General features: G+C 35.1%; 1 long non-coding RNA gene across 1 annotated transcript in view; it reads left to right on the forward strand.

The window, feature by feature from the left end:
* The first annotated feature begins 375 nt into the window (after positions 1–375).
* The window catches only part of LOC131523387 (uncharacterized), a 29068-nt gene continuing 10555 nt past the window's right edge, over positions 376–18888 (forward strand). Inside the window, exon 1 of the long non-coding RNA XR_009266766.1 lies at positions 376–513. This is a non-coding gene — a long non-coding RNA (uncharacterized LOC131523387). The remainder of the gene's footprint in view (positions 514–18888) is intronic.

Consider the following 18888-nt stretch of genomic DNA (forward strand, 5'->3'; position numbering starts at 1 on the left):
AAGCGAACATTGAAGCAAAAACCTGTTGCACTCCTCCATCGAGCCAGAGAAGGGCGCTGGTTTGGCCTTGGGACTGGTAATGATGGTCAGAGAAGAAGGAGTGGCGGTGTTGATGTCTGGTGGCACAGGTGGTGGTGGTGGTGGTGGAACTGGTGCGGGAGTGAGAATCCGTTTGAGAGCATCCACGATCTCCTGGAACGGATCAGATGCACTCATGTTGCTGAATCCTTTAATGGTCCGGTCTTCTGTTACGGAAGGAGACTCAGACAGAAGATTAGAAGATACACAGGTAACTTTATTTACTGCAACTGAGGTAGATGGTAATGACAGGTGAGTATCAAGGGCAATGGAATAGTTTGTGGATTGATGGGGAGTATAACCTTGTTTCTTGTTTCGCAGGAGATTGTGGAATGGAGACTGGAGATAGCACACACCCCTGATTAGGAGCAGTGACAAGATCCACAACGATAAGGCACCTGGAACAGACGTTGGAGCGAGGAGCAGAGAAACAAGGTAAGTATATCTGAATAGCACTTGAAAGGCGCAAGAGTGAGTCCACTTCGTAGAAACGAGACCAGACACTGAGCGAAGTGAGGTGTGTGCTTATGAATGAGTCTTGATGAGAGTGATGATTCCAAACGGGTGCGTGTAGTTAATACTCAGGTGATGATGGGCGCTGTGATTGGGTGATGGATGAGCCTGGCCGATCTGTGACAAAATATATATATATATATATATATATTTAAAGAGTGAAATAATTAATTTAGAGTTGATTTATTTAAATTCTTACAAAATTTATGACAGTTCTGGAATAATTTCCAACAATTTTGCCACAGATTAAACTTGATTTAAAAGTTATGCACTTGTTTAAGAAGACAACTGTCATTGAATAGCATATTCAAGATGAAATATGAGACTAAATCAAGGTAATTAAGACTTGTGAACATTTTTATTATGTGTCATTTCCAGGTAATTTTGTGTAATTACACACAAAAAAAGGAAAATTGTATACATAATATGCTATATATGAAATAAGCCTTATAAGACAGAGAAATCTCACTTAAATTTTATTCCAGAAATGTTTAAAAGTAATGTTCATCATGACATTCTATTACCACAATACATCATTGTGATTGAAGTGACAATGATTATTTCAGAAAGATGACAGAATTCACAGCAAACTGTAAGTGTGTTTTAATAGAGTTTACTTTCTAAAAGTACCATAGTTGTAGAAACACTCTTTTGTGATTGCATTTCTGCCCTTTCTCTCAAAACACAAGTTAGAGGCACATTAAATTTGTTATGCTATTACAGTGATTAAGTTCAGTCTTGGCTAAATGCTTCATTTCACACTGGGGATTTTCTGAGCTTGCCTCAATTATGTTATACATATATTAAGACACTTAATATATGTGACACAATTAAAGAGTTTTCATTAGATCAGACTGAATGATAATGGAAGTGCTAATGCAGTGACATGAAGGTTCTCATGATACAAAGGTTAGGTCCGGGACAATTTCTTAATCATCTTCAAATGTCAAGAGGCAAAGCCTGGGTGCAAATGCATATCCTAATATTAGCATGCAGCTCTTCAAAACACCAGCACTTAACTGTTCACAGTGAGTGCAAGTCAAGTCAAGTCAAGCCGTACAAATCAAACTTTCTTTGAAAACAATAAGCCAATGGTAAGAGCCGAAATGACAACAAAGAATGAATTATTTAAAATGATATTTATTAAATAAAGCACAACAAAGTCAGACAAACACATATGACAAAAGATGAAAGGATTCCTGTAGTCAATAAACAGGACAGTCTCATGAGGGAGACGGCAATGCGACTTTTATCCTGCACAATCAAAATGTCATTCCTGTGATATTCTCGCCTTAATTTGAAGGACTGTTTTCAACCACAATATGTTTTATTATTTGTATAATTGTTGTTTTAGAAGAAGTCTCTTATGCTTACCAAGTCTGCATTTGTTGGAGTAAAAAACTGCTTAAAAAGTACAGTAAAAATGTTAATATTATGAAATATTATGACATTTCTATTTTAATATATTTTGAAATGTAATTCACTCCTGTGATGGTGTAAGGTCCACAAATTTGGTCCAAGGACGGTATCCAATCGTGGATGAAGGTTTCCTGCGTGTTTGATCTTTTCAACGCGCAACGTTATTAAATTTAGGTTAAATTCAAATCTGACTCCATTTTATTAACTAATCTGACTCCAGTTTATTATGACCTCAAACTTAGGTTGAAAGGCAAATTGGTCGTTTGTCTGTCCCTAATTGTTCCTATTATTCTTCTCACATTTGATTATTCTAGTTAATTCTTTACTTTATATTTACTCGTTCATTAGGAATCTATGTCGCTCAGGGTGTATCACGCCGGCCGATGTAAGTTACGTGTACCCCACGATCACAAACTCTCCCATCTGATCATTAGTCAGAGGTTATGACTAACTATTTAATAGGTCGCCCAAGCTTACCATTATTTAAATAGTGGTTCTGTTTAGCCCCCTACAGTCACCCATGTAACAACTTAGTTAAAGCTCAAACAATAATCAGAGGATATGGCTAGCACTATGATACTTCAATAATGGTTTATCTAGCCCCCTATAGTTAGTCTAACTATATAACAACTTGAATAGAGCTTAGACAATAACCAGAGGTTATGGCTAGTACTATGAAATATGCCCGAACCATGCTAGTATTTCGATAGTATTTTACCTAGTCCCCCATAGTAGATGCAACTGTATAACAACTTAACTAAAGTCAAGCAGTTAGTCAGAAATCTATAATCTCACCTGATGTGCCCCATGCTCCATCTAACCTGAGATTTAGTATGTACTAACCCTGGACGCAGATTTGCGGTTACATACGCCTTCACTTAATCTACTTGAGAAAATAATTTCAGAGTAAGTAAGAATAAATTAAAATGTAACAATTTATTATCAGTCAGGTAAATGTGTATTATACCAATTATACAGCCAATTCAAAGTATCAATTCAATACAAAACATTAAAATCTCAAAGATGAATCTAAGAGTAAGCATACCTGACTTGAGAAAAATACATAGTATGAAGTGTGCAAACACTTCATCCTATGGGCTCATTCTCATTGAAGAAACAAATGGAAGTTTCCTGCACCTCCACTCTGTGGGGTGTCTCGAAGATGCCCGTGCATGTTTGTACAGTCTGTTTCTCAGGAGATCAAAGTATCTGAGGTTCTTTACTGTCACTTTTGATCAAATTCATGCATAACTGCTGAATCCTCTAACCTTGTGCTGAATTCTGACCCCTGCCAGATTACTACCCCCTAGTATTGGTAGGTTTAGGGTTAGGTGTGGGGGAGGGGTTAGGATTAGGGGTGGGGTTAGGATTTGGTAATCAGGTATCGATTTCAACGAGAGGGGGTAATAATTTGGCAGGGGTCGAAAATGGGCACCAGATAGGGAAATCTGAATGTTGTTTGAATATGGTACAAAAGTGACATATTAGTGGTGCAGAACTTCTTTATGAGAGTGTGTTGGATATATTTAGAATGGTGTGTTTGTTCATGACAACAGGCACATGAGTCACACCTATTTCTCTTAGAATTTCCAAATAAACCTTTGTATTTGATGGAGTCCGCACTACTCTGTGGAATAAAGACCATATGGATTATTGTTCATAGCTGAAACTGCCTGGCACATTTGTATGTGACTTTAATTAAGAATTCCAAGCATGTTACATAATCCATCGGCCCAGAGGTGAGGTGAGGAATAAGTCACTGCCTCCAAGATTGTTTCTATTAATAATTAATTAACCGTGAATCTGTGATCTTGTGTCCTCTTGTTGATGTTATGAAACATTCTCATTACTGTACCCTCATTCTGGTTTTGTTCAAACTATAATGACGACATGATATTTTTTTGCTCTAAAACAACCCCAACATCTTCCTAAAGTCTGAGACCACATCTGCACACTGTAAAAAGTGATGTTGACTTAACTTGAAACCCGTTGCCTTAAAATGATTAAGTAAATAATAATTTAAAAAAATAAGTTAAGTGAATTGTCAAGTTCACTTAACTTTTTAATTATTATTATTTACTTAATCATTTTAAGGCAACGGGTTTCCTCAATTTTTTTTAAGTTGTCAACTTATCACATTTTACAGTGCGAGGAAACCCGTTGTCTTAAAATTATTAAGTAAATAATAATTTAAAAAAATAAGTTAAGTGAATTGTCAAGTTCACTTAACTTTTTAATTATTATTATTTACTTAATCATTTTAAGGCAACGGGTTTCCTCAATTTTTTTTAAGTTGTCAACTTATCACATTTTACAGTGCGAGGAAACCCGTTGCCTTAAAATTATTAAGTAAATAATAATTTAAAAATAAGTTAAGTGAATTGTCAAGTTCACTTAACTTTTTAATTATTATTATTTACTTAATCATTTTAAAACAGCAGGTTTCTCAATTTTGTTGTCAACTTATCACATTTTACAGTGCGAGGAAACCCGTTGCCTTAAAATTATTAAGTAAATAATAATTTTAAAATGTTCACTTAACTTTTTTTTTTAATTATTATTTACTTAATCATTTTAAGGTAAGGGGTTTCCTCACACTGTAAAACGTGATAAGTTGACAACTTTAAAAAATTGAGGTAACCCGAAACAAAACAAAAACATTTTTAAATTTGTATTGACTTTTCATTTCAACTATTTACTTAAATTGTTACGTTTAAAATGTACATTACCATTCAAAAGTTTCTTATGCTCACCGAGGCTGCATTTATTTGATCAACAATACAGTAAAAACAGTAATTCTGCAAAATATTATTACAATTTAAAAGAAAGGGCCTCTATTTTAATACATTTTAACATGCAACTTATTCCAGTGATGGCAAAGCTGAATTTTCAGCAGCCATTACTCTAGTCTTCAGTGTCACATGATCTTTCAGAAATCATTCATGCTGATTTGGTATTTAAGAAACATTTGAAATAGCGATACGATTTTAATGAGAATAGCAAGAAACATGTCTTAATACTAATGTTGTATTAATTTCATTAATACTAATGAAAATGGTTGTGCTGCTTACTATATTTGTATAAATTCTGATAAATTGTTTAAAAAAAATTATGAATAGAAAGTTCAAAAGAAGATAATTTCTCAAATCTTTTGTAACATAAATGTCTTTAATGTCACATTTGATAAATGCAATGCATCCTTGCTAAATAAAAAATATTTTTCTTTTTACAAACTTTTGAATGGTAGTGTAATTTGTAATGGAAGCAGAAAAAGAAAAAGAAAAGGGTGGTCTCAGACTTGTGGACTTGCTGTGTATGTGTATGGGAATATGTGCGACTGTCTGTTTGGAAACACACTTTTGAAGTAAAACTTTATTGGCATGCTCTGCCTGCAATTGTAATCGATTAACATCATCCACTGGCCTTGTGAGTGGCCACTTCCCCTGCAACAAATTTAATGGAATGTTTATTTATTAAGTATGTCTCTCTGTTGCAGTTTCACTGAGAGGCTGAGAAATGTTAAGCACTGGTCTTATCTCAGCTTCTAGCCCTTGAGCTTGACTATGTAAGATATGCGAGTTCCTTCCAAATGCAAACCTTGATATGTCGTAATCAGGCCCCAGGAGCAGAGAGAGGTTGCACAGGATGCCTGATCTACAGTCCCCGATAGTACAATTATTAGACATTAACCTTCCAGACAGTCAAACTCATTTGGCTGAGAGTGTTACAGCTCAAAAGCTCAAACTCTCTGCCTCTTAATGTGACATCAACTGACAATCTGAAGTGGTTTATAAAACAAACTCTTCATTTTGTGGCAGCGATTAAAACTGCAGTTGTTGATAGTCATGAACAGCTTGTTATTAGCTGTCATGAGTATATGAAGAGAGTTGGAGATCAGCTGTGAACTGAATTGTTATTTGATGTCCACTTTGCTTTGACACATTCTCATTAGATCTGACAATTGTGTGGCATATTTGGTCAAAAATATTATTTGTATGAAATATCTAATATACATAGAATGCAGCTTTTTGCACATATAAACAAAAACAAATCAAACTTTAATGTTGTGATATTTTTAAATATGTCTGTAGTTTTAAATAATATTCTTATATAACAAAAAATGCAGGTGCAGTTGCATTGCAGTGGATGCTTTTATTCCAGACAGATTATAAATTGTGATTCTTTATGAATCAACATTTAATTGACTCAAGCTAAACAACAATATTATTGTTTTCTGTAGAGCTGAATATAGCTGAATTGAACTTTTGTTATTGATTAACTTTACAGTTATTTAACAGAACCAAACTGACTGAAATGAATAATGACATTTTAGAGCTGCAGATCTTAAATGTTCTCACTAATGAAGCTGTTTTGAAACTATAAAGCACCAAAAAACTTGATTTGCAAATCTAGCTCACAACAGGTACAAAATATAAATATATGAATTATGCAGTTTTAAGAATTTTAGAGCCAACAAGATTACAGAGAAAACACAATTAATGTCTTTTCAAAGAACATGACCTGCACTTACTTTCCGAGCCCTTGTAGATGAAGTATTTCTTCAAAAGTTGAAAGAATGAGTCGAGACCTCTTTGAGTGGAAAAAAAGAATATATGTAGGGAAATGCCAGTGATACATGTAAGCCAAGACAAGCACGGCTCAGCAGGCCCACCGTAATAACTCACCTTTGACCGAGAGAAGGAGCGCGGCTTAACTATACATCCTTTTATCCATTCCTCTCCTTTAATTCCATCATTTCCTCTGTGCCCTGATAACCTGACAAGTCTTGTAAATCAAAAGTCAAAAGTTCAAATACTATGCCATAAATTTCCTGTCTGAAGAAACTATATACATCTATAAAGTATGGCTTGATATCTCTCATTCTCTCTCTCAGCATGAACATATGCTCATCCTTAAATATTTTCACTGAGTTCATTGCATTTGCACAGGTGGCTTCCAGGCCTGTACAGGTATACACTGTAAATGTATACCTGTTATCTGTTTAGAAGTTGTATTATTGTTAATATTCTAATATATTACAATAATTCTTTCATTATGGTGGACGGACGGACGGACGGATAGATAGATAGAGAGAATGTTTCTTTATTATTAATTGCATTTTTAACATCCTGGGTAAAAAAAGAAAGAAAAAAGGTTACATAATCCCATTGTATCTCTTTTTGACAACATCAGTTCATTCCTCAGTCAAGTTGACGTGAATTATGTTGTATATAACGTACGATAAAATTGGGTGGAGTGCACTAACCGATCACTCAGTCATATTATGAGATTGAAAATGGCTTTAGTGTTCCTCCACTCACTAGGGGCTCTGGGATTTTCAACAGTCCTTGTGTGGGTTTAAAAGCCCTTTTGAGCAAATAGACTGTAATGTTTTATCATTTTCAAATGCTGTGATTGGTGGACAGTAATGTTGACCTTAATGCTTCCTTTTAGATCATAACACTACAATGTTATTACAGTGTTTAACTCTACCACAGAAGAGGATGTTCGTAGTGTTTCCACATTCGATTAAATAAGTTTCTGCTTCAAAAACAGATTTCAGTCAGCATCAGTCATGTTTGGCTGGCACTTTCTGATGCAATCGGCTTATTTTTTTATTTTTGGTTATGCTTTCCTGCTCAACACACTCAATGACTCCTTTAAATAAAAGCACACATCCAGTGCTAGTTTAAAAATGCTGCAAACATAATTGTAGAACCTCTGAATACATAATTATGTTGATACAGCGTTTTCTGTTGAGTTACAGCGGATCCAGTATCCACAGGAGTCTGGGGTTTCTATACCCTGTAAGGTACAGATCTGACCTGCACAGCACCCTTTGTACCGCCCAAGGGGGCTATCAGAGTTCTTACTCTAGTTTCTTGGCTTTTTAAGACTACTTCCTCTGAAGTCCTTTCATTCTGCAGTGAAGGTCTGCATATGTAAGTGTTTTCCTTTTAATATTCTCTCTATGCAACTACGGAGACCTTATTGAGCACACAGTCCTAATGAACCTCATGTCTACAGACTTGTTTGTTCTGACATGGCCAACATATTCACATGCATGTTTAAACTAATGACTTGCACTGAATAATTGTAGATGGTGAAAGAGATTAAGTGAATAAACAAAGAAAAATTCACTTGTAGGAATTATTTGAGGAATAGAGCTTCCTATTAAAATACTAGAAATTGCAATAATCATTAATAAAACAAGAATTTCTATTGGATATGTAGATTTTCCTCATATTAATGACTAAATGTTAACAGAACATACTTTCTTAACATGGGTGTTGTCATTGCAACTCATTAGTTCAAAAGAAAGAGCTGCTATAGAAAGCTGCTTGAAGTGTAATAATACTAAGTAAATAAATGGGTTTTCCACCAGTTCCCAAGCAAAAAATTAAGCACAGAGTTCTAATTAAAGCAGTATTAGAAACAGATTGATAGAATTTATAGCTTCTCTGAGTCATTTGTAAAATTGGGAAGAGTATAATGTGCATGTTTTTGCATATTTTGCCAAATAATCCATAATCAGGTAATTTGTCAACTTTTAACTCAAAAAGTCCTCTATTTTATATATTATCATCACACAGCGATTCTCAACCAGGGAGTATGAGAAAATGCTTTAAAATAAGACAAAAAAAAGGGGTAATTAAATAAATGAAAACAGCTAAAAATCAAGATATTTCTTATTTTAATTTGCCACCTAAACAACTGTTATTAATTTTATTGAATTTTTTTTCTTTGAAAGTCCAGGGGTCCTAGATATGAGGTAGCTTAATTTTGGGATTTCTAGGATGTAATGTAAATTAATAATAATAATAATAATAATATATATAAATAAATATAACCTAAAAATAAATAAATATATAACCTAACCCTAACATTGAAGCTAAACCTCTCTCGTGCTATTTGTAACTCTAAGAATGAACTCTAATCTTTCTCATGTTATTTGTATGCTGAGTGTTTATTTTTCTACATTTTTGCTATGTCACACTACCTATATTATTTGTCAACTACAAAAAGAAATAATATATATATATATATATATATATATATATATATATATATATATATATATATATATATATATATATATATATATATTATTTCTTTTTTCCCCCTAATCCTTAAATCCAGTAAATACAACTGAACTTCATGGGTGGGCAATGGGTGGCAAAAAGACCAAGAATCACAGACTACCTCATATGGTCTAATAATATGTGAGAACCAGGGTTCTTCCATGTGGTACCTTTAGACGAGGAATTAATTAGTTAGACATTAGCACTCTCTCTCACCAAAAACATGCTCTTTGAAGTTTTGAGTCAGCAGTTGTGTCTACCTAATAAATAATTCATCACTTTTGCAGGAAAATATGGTCTTTTTTGATTACAAAACACTCTGCTTTGCCTCGTCAGTCTATCATCAATGAGCAGAGAGCACAAAGGCCATTAATATTACAAACATGATTTACAAATAGCCTCAAATAGAAATCCATCAGTTTTGGGTTTTTATGTATGCAAACACACATGCACGCAAGCTTAAATAAACATCATACAGCCCTTCAAGGGTATCTGCCTTTACTAATCCATCTGATATAACAGATGCTGCAAAACTAGTGGGGAATATACCAATTCAATACTTTAAAATGTCTGATCATCCTCTAGGCGTACATGATCACAGATGGGCTGCTTTAGCGACCTAGAATGCTCTTTATCATTTTGTATAATATTTATTGCTATATAGACCTCCAAGATCCAGGTCGGTGATGAAAATTCTTCCCCCATGAGGACTAAAAAGGCATTTAGTTATTCACTTAATGCAGGACCGAGTCTGAAAACATTCATTTTGATTACTCTCTAGAGTTCTGTACAGATGCCAAAGCAAGATCTGTAACTAATTCGTCTCCCCTCAGCAGGGTCCAATGAGAGGAAGGTCATGACCTCCGTCTCATCTCAACAACTAATGCATGCAAAGAAGCTTTTTGTTAGTGTTTGTCTTGATGCGCTGTAAATGCATTATTCACCCCATCTCAGGTGTAACTGATTGAACAGATTTTAATGTTACCAAGGTTACACGACTCATTTGGAATTCATGCAGCACCTCTGCAGAATTCAAACTGTTAAATTGATTTTCCACTATATGATCAGGAACATTGATACAGTGATAAACCTGCTTTAATAATTTATCCTAATGCATTACGGTTATGTCATAGCCAGGAAGTGTGATAAAGGTGTACCGATGTGTAAATAACACAAAAAGAGCATATGTAAGTAGACATGACACAATATTTGAACACTTAAAGGAAAACAAGCTGTCATCATTTCCTCGCCTTCGTCATTTCAAACCTGTATGATCTCTTTCTTCTATACCTTTAAAGGAGTTCACCTAAAAATTCAGATTTGATGAAAGTTTACTCCCCCTCAAGCGATGTAATTTAGCATTACATCACTTGATTACCAATGGATCTTCTGGAGTGATTGGGTGCCGTCAAAATGAGTCCAAACAGCTGATAAAAACATCACAATATTCCACACTCAAGTCCATCATTTAATATCTTGTGAAGTGAAAATCTGTGTTTGAAGAAAAATAAATCCATCAAGATGTTTGTAACTGTTGTTTCCTTGCTAAAATATTGCTTTGTTTTCCTTTATCTACAATTTAGCTTTCTCCAGTACAAAATGTCGTCTCATCTGAATCAGGAGAGAAATATGTAGAGATCAAGCACTATTTACAAGCAAAAACAGTTCTAAAGAAACATGTTGGTGGATTTTGTTATGAGAGGACCACAGAGGATGGACTTTATTGATTATTGATATTGGACTTTTATTTTGTCCAGAAGCTATGGTTTAAATTTAAAATGCCTTGGTGTTTTTTTTTTTTTTTTTTTTACAAACACAGCTTTTTGCTTCACAAGACATTAATCGATGGACTTGATTCATGTGGATTGCTTGTGAATTATTGTGATGTTTTTATCAACTGTTTGAACTCTCATTCTGACAGAGCCCATACACTGCAGAGGACCCATTAGTGCACAAGTGATGCAATGCAAAATTTCTCCAAATCTGTTCCAATGAAGAAACATCTCATCTACATTTTGTCCTGAGGATGAGTACATTTCCAGCAATTTTTAGGTCAAATATTCCTTTAAGTCACACTTTTTTATTATGACTTTTAATTGAATGATGTAGCAAGGTTTTAGAGGATGTTTGATGTTTCAGAAAGCCTAATGCAACCTTCATACGTCCTTTTAATACAACCCAACTGTCTGTGTGGCATTACATCACCAAAGTGTAGACCAAAAGGGCTTAGGGCAGCTTTTGGGACAGGGCCAAACTTGAATGTTCATGCACAACCCTAGTGATATGATGAAAGACCCCATGCACCGCTATCAAATACTGCTGACGTGAATAATTCTTTCAGATAGCAATCGTCTTTGGTTATCTTCTGTACGCCAGTGTTACTCGTGGAGTATGTGTTGCTGCGCTAGTGAACTAGATTGGCTGTGATAGACTCACCTCTCTTTGATCCTCATCTTCAATCCACAGCATCCTCAGGGTGTTTAAAGACGAACAGATGTGCAATAAAATATCTCTTGCTTTTGGCAAGGGGTAAAACGCGAGTACATGTTAAGGAGATAAACAAACCAGTAGAGGAGAAAAACATTACAAGCAATGAGTGAGTTTTTGTTGTGGATGTCCAAACAGTTTGATGAATTCATCTCCTGCTATTGCACCAAATCCTTTTGGCCACACAATTGAAAGCTTTCTCAGTAGTGCAAGTAAGAGGGAGCTGAAAGCATTATTTAGTCATTTATCGTCATAATGTTAGAGTTTTTTTAAGGGATTGTTCAATCAAAATTGAAAATTGTCATTATTTACTCACCCTCATGTTGTTCCAAACCTATATGTTGTAATTTTGTTTTCAGTGAAACACAAAATAAAACATTTTTGAAGAATTATTGCACAAGTCATGCCATAAAAACAAATGTTCATAGTGACCAGTGGCTGTCAAGCTCCAAAAGGGGTGAGACTGTTGGTGAATAATGTCTTGAATTTCAGTCTGTTCTTCATACAAAACTTTTGTATAGTTTCAGAAAACTTGGGATATTGCACAGTCTATCATTTGGAATATTTTTATGGTGCTTTTTGGCAACCCCTGGTCACCATTGTTTAATGGCAACTGCATGCCTTTTTTTTTTTTTGTAAGAATAAGAAATTATTCCTTAAATACTGTAAAAAATGCAGTAATAAATAAATAATGATTCTACTCACACACTTCCAAGTAAAGATAGATTGATTGACAGATGAATGGACAGATGGGATGATAGGACATGAGGTAAATACAACTTCCTGTCATAGTTCGGATTCATTTAACCGAAAGCATTTCCACCTTATGATTATTAGCATCTTCTCTGTCTTTTCATTACATGCAGGGGCGGACTTAACCAATAGGCAAGGTAAGCGGCCACTTAGGGCCCCGGGGAATTAGGGGGCCCCATCTGATATTCGCGAAACATATTTGGCAAATGCACCAGCATGCATTTGTGTTCACTCACCACTCAAAACGGCGAGTTCTTGTCTGGTGCGGAGTTCTGCAAGCTTGTGAATCCTCTCATTATAACAACGCGTAAGCTAAATAAGAGATCCATTGTGCAGAGAGCTTATTAACGGAACGTCGTGAGATCGCTATGAACTGAAGTGAGTGACAGCTTTTAGTGATTATAGACGGAGCGCTCTTTGCGCGCATTCTAAGCTGTTTTGACTGTCTCAGAACAGATATATTCACCTCAGTAAATAAATTATTGTGTTTCAAGTCATAATTTTATTTGTCTTGATGTTTCAAAATGACTCTCTTGTGTGCTTTTCCTATAAATGCAAATGAACTATAAACTAAAAACACGTATAAATGCACGAATGCAATGACTGGAGATTTTCGCAGATTACATTTTGGATTTGTTTCTCGGCAAACCCTATGGTATGCCTTAAGAACACTTGGAATATGGAACGAGTCGCATGGGATCATTTTTTATAACATTTTAATCCTTTTTGTAAAAAGATTGAAGACGTTTACAATTCATTAAATGGACAAGTGCAAGCATTTTTTTTAATTTTTTAATTTTTTTGTGATCCGAAAAAAAAAATTACATTAGAATAGCATCAGGTTGACTAATTATGTAGGCTACTTAAGTTGTGAAGGGGTAATAGTTATAATAAATAATAGTTATAGCTATAATGAGAGAGAGCTAGCGAGAAAAATAAGGGCTAGGCGTAAAAGAACATATAGTTATTGTGTTGGAGCCCATACCTGAAATTTGCTTAGGGCCCCCAAATCACTAAGTCCGCCCCTGATTACATGTGCATTAAAGTGGCAAAACCACATCATGTCTGGACAGTAAGTTAAGTGATTAGAAAACAGTAGGTATGAAAATAGATTAGATTAGAGTAGAAAATAGTAGCCATATGTTTTTTTTATATTGTGATGTGCTTTTATATGGGATGTGATTTTTTTTTTTTTTTTTTAGGATACATGGCTATTTTTAAATGGAAGAAGAAAAATTTAGCAGCACTGGTTAACTAGTCAAACCTTGACCTCTTGACCTTTCCGTCTTATTGAGAGCCATGTGTCTGATATATTCATGTTTTGTTCTGGACTGTGATTTGCAGGCTTGATGCATTGTGCTTGGGTTTTATTGTTGACAGTTTCATATTCCTCCTGGGGTATAGCTGATGACTGACAGGACATATGTGTTGGTGGTCTTGAAATTGTTATTTTTTAACTAGTTATTCCAGACCTGTCTTAGTTGTCTCAGATATATTGTTTTGGATCCAGCAGGTCAATAGAAACAATAAACCTCAAATACGTCTTCAGTCATATTTCAGTTTAATAAGCCAAAACATCTGTGTTTTTTTTTTTTTTTTTTTACATTCCTTTCTTGGCGAATTATTGACTTTATTCAGTTTAGCCTCTATTTTCAAAACATTGCATTTCAGGCAGATATTGAGTGCTTATTCATACATTTTACTAACACACACACACACACACTGAGACAGACAAAGATCTGTCATACATTCAGATACATGTATAGATAGGCCTACTATAAATATATACAGATAATTTGGAAAGAAATGTTCTTACATTAATGCATGGTCTGTTGTACTTAAGAAGACTAGCTCAGGAGTATTCAAGTAGAATATGAATAAATGTTCCAGAAAGCTCTGCTTGCCAGCACTTGGGTCTTGCAATATTATGTGTTTATTTGTCGTAACTCATGAGGGTATTGCACTAACTCTCCATCCTGGTGCCATGGAGGCTCGTCTGTGAAACATAGCGCAACTGATGAAAGGCTCCTCCCTCAGATGTTAATAACATCTCAGAATGTGTGTGTCTTACTGACTGGAACAACAGGGGGTTTCAGCACATGTGGATATAAAGCTGGCCGGGATGTCTTCACCTTGGTCCCAATAGCCTTATTTAAGTACATGAGTAGGACAGAGAGATCAATGGCTGCATCTTCTGCGTCCTAGGAGATAACGCTGGCTTGCTAATATGCTTGACCAGGAGTGGGGTTTGAGAATTTGATGCATACACCATCCAGAAGTTATGCTGATCTTTTTATGTGTATCTGGGCATATGCCAAAACATCTGCCTTGCAGCTGTTAAGAAAAGCTGGCAGTACCCTCACAAGTTCCTCTGCAAAACACTCTCTAATCTGCATCCACAGTGAGGAGCCCTTCAAATTTTAAGGAGTGATATCGGCTACCAGTTTTGCACATGCATATTCCAGAACCTCCATCTGGGATGTCCGCAAGGCAATTTCTAGTATGGCTTTATTCTGATTGTGGGGTGGAAGACATGGTATTTTCATACCCTTTATCTGTTTAAAATATCAGTGTCATCCTTTTGCAATATTGAAGATAACCGTTATCAGAAGTGCCAGACTCACATTTGGTCTTGTAGTTTTAATAGATTTTCTCCAGCTACCAAAGGACATATGAGTAAAGGTTTCTAAAATTAAAATGTGCATAACCAAACACATTTCTGTGACCCGTTTGGTCTTTATTTGACTTTAAGAGGTTTGTTTTATTTATGAATCAGTTAGCTTAGCATCAATGCTACTTTCTTTTTTCATTTTTCCAATTAGCTTGAATAGGAATAAAAATAAGAATGAATATGAGATGATGTGGTGGATCATGTACACATTGGGAATTCTAATCTCATATTGTATGTATGTGTGTGTGTGTTTGTGTGTGTGTGTGTGTGTGTGTGTGTGTGTGTTATAAATGTTTAATAAGGATTGTTTTCACTTAATATTTCTTAAATTAGGTTAATTCTTCTTACGCATGGGCAATTTTTAAACTTCACTTTTAGATCTATGCTTAAAAAAAAAAAAGTGATTTGAAATGTAAAAAATTTATCATTTGCATTTTAAGTATGTTTCGTTCAGTGTCAAATTCATTGTCCTTAAAACCTGGCTGAGCACATATAGAGTTCAAATCCAAATCCACTCTTATGTCTTGAAATACAAACTTTCCAGTGACAGTTTTAATGTTATATTCTGCTCATCTTCATTTCCAGATCTGAAGACCTTCCAGATCTTACTTTGAAAGTTTGATTGAAAACTTTGTGGTTAAACTTTTTAAACTCCATGAAGCTATGTAACCGTGACCTAGATATTTTTTGTGATCTATCTTGTATAATCTTCTTCGTTTTAACATTTCCAGAATGACAGAGAGGAGATGACATTTTTGAGACAGAGCAGTAATGTCAGCGTAAGATCAAGATTGGGAAAGCAGTGCTGACTTCAATTGCTGTCTTCTACTTTTGCAGCTCTCTGAACCAATGAGCAATGCAAATCAAAAAGTCACACTCTCACATAAAATGATTTAAATCAAAGTGTATATCCTGCTCCAGAGGTTCTCAGCTGGTTTAACTTAAAGACACAGATTTTACTAACTGCACAGGCTCATATACAAAATTAGCTATTTATTATAGATTGGATAGGAATTCTTCATATTTTCTATGGAGGGTCAGAAAGCTCTCGGATTTGATCAAAAAATATCTTAATTTGTGTTCCGAAGATGAATGAATGTCTTACGCTATCGGTGCAAGGTCTTATGATATTGGCTATACCATGAAAAAAAAAAAAAAACGTTGATTGGATTCATATAATAATAAAAATATATGGAAGGTGTGCTTTCTCCATTTTACCACCAGTTGAGAACCACTAACTAACGCCTTTTGTTTAAATAGTTAAAAGTTACCTTTCTTTCTGTCTTTCTTTTTCTTTCTTTCTTTCTTTCTTTCTTTCTTTCTTTTCTTATTTTCTTCCTTCCTTCCTTCCTTCCATCCTTCCTTCCCATCATCCATCCATCAAACTATCAGGAAGAATTTGTCTGCTCCCTACCACTCTTTTAAACACAGGCCTGAAACTCAAATGCTTATATTTCTCGAATCCTTAGTATATATACTGGTCTCTTGAAAGTTAATTTTTATTTTCATTTGGATATTTTACTCAGAATTCATTCAATTCATAGATTGTAAATAAAAAATATTTTAAAAATTATTGCATTTATTTGCATATTCTTATGCATTTATTTGCATATTTTGTATAAAAAATATTTATTTATTCTTTAATTTATTCATAAGAAACTGTCTAAAGTCTAAAAACGCCATGAATAGTGCAAGCCCAAGTCGAATCATGACCTTTTTCAAATTTGAAGATTAAAAAAACTCTTTCTGATACAATATTTAAGCTTATGTCACTTTACAAGTTCAGGCTGAGGGTGAGAGAGTCATGTATGCCAACTGGTTGTCTTTTTCTTGGATCTTGGCTTGATGATGTAATACGTAAACACTGCAAATTGCATTAAACATATAGCGCAGCAAAGTATGGGTATAATTAAAAGCATTAGTCCTTTAATAAGATTTGTTATGTGAACATCATCTTACATGGCTTTCATTAAATTTAATTTCTTGAAGACAATACTGAAGCATTTCCCTTGACAGTTCACATTGAGATCTCTGCTGCCAATCAGATAAAGCCAATGCACTTTAAAAACTGAGCTGTAGGGAAATGTGCCAAATTCCTTAAATCCAGCATAACATACATGCCCTCATACTTGCACATTGAATACACACGTATCCCACCGTGAGAGGCCGACCGTGGTCAGAGCGAGCACATGACAAATATTTTCTCAGTCGCACGCTGTTCTCTGAACTACACTGTAGATCAGGACTTGTTTGTTTGTGTAAATGTTAATTTTTGCTTTCTTTACAGATGTAGCCTTCCTCTAATTTCCCTCCCTATGGTGCATGGCTTTGCTCACAGTGTTGACTTTGCAGGGAGAGCAGTCGTCTTTGAGCCATAATGCCACGTCTGTCAGACTGATAAACGTGCCGAGCTGCTTAAAGTCCGGCATTGCAAGGAAATGAGACCCTCAGCGAGTCTCTGATCTATATTTCTTCTTTAGAGGCCTTTAATGCCTGCAAAGCTCTTTTATCACTCCGTAAGGTTGACCAACTACAAATGACCGGCATTGATTGTCCCTGATTCACACTGGAAATTGTTAGATTGATGCTTTTAAGCTTGTAAGAATGGATCCCTTGAAGTGAGGTCAATAGAATGGACTGAGAATTCTAATGATGCACATTTCCTAGTTAAAGCCAGGCCGTTTGGAGGGTCAGTGATCATTAATGCTAATGAAATTCTATGTTTAGATCTCTCATTTTCTAGATGATTTAATTAAGATAGTACACCATAAATAATCACTTTTTAGCATCTAAAACATGTCTGTTGAGTTATCATTAGCATTATAATTTGCAAATGGTGACACTATTGTTACATGAACCCCCGAACCCCCGTTTTAGCCTGTGACTGACTGAGTTCTGCTGTAATTAATGCTAGTTGGCAGTCCCTGAGTCAACGGGGCTAGTGCCCATTTTCTGTCAATTGCTGCTATGTCTGCTATGTGGCCCCAGAGAAGTAACATCTACAGCTAGACAGATACAGCGTTGTAATTTCCTAATTTATTCAATAAACAGTCAGACGGAAACCACTGGAAACTTGTCATCGCTGTGTCTCCATTGGAACACCGTGAGTGAGTTTCAACACTTACTGAATTACAGTTACACAACACTCCAGAGACGTTTACTAGGACAGGATATATGCTTGTAGTTCACTCAAAAAAGGACATTTCTGTCATCATTTAAAGGCTACCTCTCCAAACCGGTCCGACTCTTTCTTCTGTGTAACACCTCTTAAGTCAAATAATAGCTTTGTGTGAGGAACAGTTCATCCTAGATTTGTGAACTGGATCAACTGATTTTTTTAAAAGACCTAGGATCCCTTCAGCAATTGTCAGTGGTGGAGGACTCTGAGGTAAAATACTAAGACATTTTTATTTTGGAAAAATCAACAACTCAGAGATTCAATTAAGTTTTTTGGCTCAAGTCTCGAGTTAACATTGGTCATGATTCATGACTCAAGCCAAGAATCACAAGAAGCAACAGAGCTCAAGTATGTGTGGGATTTGTCCTACACAGGTTTGTTTATTGTCAATTAAATTATATTTAGCTCACATGACTGTAAAGGGCGAACTGTTAATCTAAATTTATAAAATGCTTGAGGGTAGTTAAAAATGTAAATAACATTTAAAATGGCAAAACATTTATCCGCCGTAGCAGTTTGATACAAATGACACAAAACTAGTATGTTTGCATATGGTTTTATCACCACATTTTGCCCCATATGATGTCTTATTTGCAACTTATTTGCAGTTCATGAATATTTAATGTTTGCATCCACTAATCTTCCTTACTGACTAGTGCTGGGAAGTTCACTCTGCTGCAAATGCAAAGTATGAAACTGTGTTTTGG

This window comes from Onychostoma macrolepis, chromosome 17, assembly GCF_012432095.1.
Source record: "Onychostoma macrolepis isolate SWU-2019 chromosome 17, ASM1243209v1, whole genome shotgun sequence".
Lineage (NCBI taxonomy): Eukaryota > Metazoa > Chordata > Actinopteri > Cypriniformes > Cyprinidae > Onychostoma > Onychostoma macrolepis.